Source organism: Leptinotarsa decemlineata, unplaced genomic scaffold (genome assembly GCF_025532065.1).
Source record: "Leptinotarsa decemlineata unplaced genomic scaffold, Ldec_3_MD MMD2_tig00000026_RagTag_RagTag, whole genome shotgun sequence".
Lineage (NCBI taxonomy): Eukaryota > Metazoa > Arthropoda > Insecta > Coleoptera > Chrysomelidae > Leptinotarsa > Leptinotarsa decemlineata.
In genome coordinates this window covers 5,378,642-5,380,777 of record NW_027412539.1, presented here as the reverse complement: position 1 = coordinate 5,380,777, position 2,136 = coordinate 5,378,642, and the positions used below count along the sequence as shown (strand labels likewise).

General features: G+C 34.6%; 1 long non-coding RNA gene across 1 annotated transcript; it reads left to right on the top strand.

Moving 5' to 3' along the window:
- Positions 1 to 482: 482 nt before the first annotated feature.
- Positions 483 to 2,136, top strand: LOC141480911 (uncharacterized). The gene is made up of 2 exons (XR_012464626.1): positions 483 to 1,577; positions 1,644 to 2,136. It is a non-coding gene; the product is annotated as an uncharacterized lncRNA (long non-coding RNA).

The window sequence follows — 2,136 nt, the reverse complement described above, 5'->3', positions numbered from 1 at the left end:
CTCACATTACTATATTTTCAGAAGTTATAACTGTAGAACGCATTGAGCTGTTGACTTCGGATTTTCACTGTACAAATTCACTGGTGTTCTACTTGGTGATGACAGTGTTGTCAGATCTCAAATATGTCTATAATCTGAATAAAAATTACAAACAAATACTTTGTTTCCAAAATTGAAGTTGTTGTAACTTCGTTGTTAACAAATATTTTTTAATGAAAATCTGACAGTTTTGATTTATAACGACTACGAATCCAGTGGTGTAGTCAAATTTGAAAACAAAAATTGCCTAATAAACTTTTGCCGTTTTTGACAAACAAAAAAAACCATAGAGTGCCTTGGAAATGAAACTAAAATTGTGAAAGTTAGTGTCAAGATACAGTTTTTCATGCTTAATATTTCAATAAAAAAAAATTAAGATTGATAGAAAAATGCACATTCTACAGGGGTGGTTCCATTTTAAATGAGTCACAAGTAGAGGGGAAAAGACGGGTCTGGACCTCCTCCCAAGGGTATGCCCCCCCAGATACACACCACTGACTGTGACCTTGATTCGTTTTTTTATTCTCTGCCTATGAGTTGACCTTGAGTTGTGTGTAACATGATGAGGTGAAACCCCTTTTTTACTCTCCGCCCATGACTGGCATTGAGATGTGTGTGATGTCATGACCGTGAACCGCTTTTTACTGTACAGCTATGATTTGGCCTTGCATGGTCACATGACCTTGGAAATTTCCTAAGCGATTTCGAGCTACGAACACGTCATATGACCTTGGGAGAAAATTCTGATCGATATTGACCTCGGAACACGTCATATGACCTTAAACACAAAGTGTGGATAGACACCCGGCTTTGCCCTTGATACATGAGCTCAAATATAAAGAAGATGTAACCTTGAACCCCTTCCCTCCTGATAATTTTTCTATAAGTATGGAGTTTCATACTTTCACATTCAGTTCATATAATCTCAAGTGTTCGAATAGGTGATTAGTATTTGTTGAGTTTCAAGGTGATAACGAGAAGTAACTAGCAATCCAAGTAGTGAGTGTTGACATCGTCATAGAGGTGAACATATTTTTTATATTCTTAAACTGTAATTTTCACTATTTTTTTTGAAATGGATAATTTGAAATTTGACATTGAAAAGATTAATTTTGCAATTAATCAACAAAATGAAGTTTTAGAGCAGAGATACATAACATCATTGATTGTCGATAAGGGTTATAAAATTGAAAAAATGACTATGCTTTCTACACGATATGGTAAATCCATCCAAGTAGTTTTATTGGATGAGGAAAGTAATACTTCCTTCAAATCGTGGCTACCAAAACGTGTCACAGAGCAATTCACAGAGGACATTATTCGTGAAGTGAATTCAACCAAATCTAAATTCATTTTTACATATATGGGTCAAAGTTCTCAGGATTATCCTGGTGCCAAGACCCGCTCATTGGTAAAATTTGATATTTTAGATTGATGGTGTTGATTGTGTCTTTATTCTCTTTGTAAATAGTGAAAATATGGTTTATTTATATGAAATATGTATCAACTCTCTCGCTTCAATCATGGTCAAATTTCAAGTGAGTGTTTTTTTTCCATTCACAATATATCTCCCAAACTAATGAATGTGATTTGTGTTTTTTCAGAGCTGTTCATTCTGCAAATATGTGGATGCAATATTCAGCACAAGAGTGGCCGGAAGCTGTGGATTTGGATTCTGCCATAAGAAAAATGGCTTGGGAAATGGCTGATCTGAGTTTTGACGCTCTACATTCATCAAATTATGATTTAAGTGTATGTTATGATGCTGAGGAGGTGCGAAAACTTTTGGAGCTTAGTGAAAAGTATGAACTTGGTGTGGCATTGTGTCATAAATATTCGTATGGAAGCAGGAATTTGGATGACTTCTGTAAGCTAATAATTGAAGCAGACTTGAAACATTTTCTTTACGATATATGCACATACCTGCCGCAGAATATTATAGAGAAATATCAATTGGAACCGCGAAGCCCTAACCCACAACTGGAAGAATCATTAACTGATGGTGATGTAAATAATTGAAATCTGTTGTATATGGTATGAATAAAATAATGTTGCATATTTGCCTATATCTAGTGAATAAAAGACAAAAAATAATTA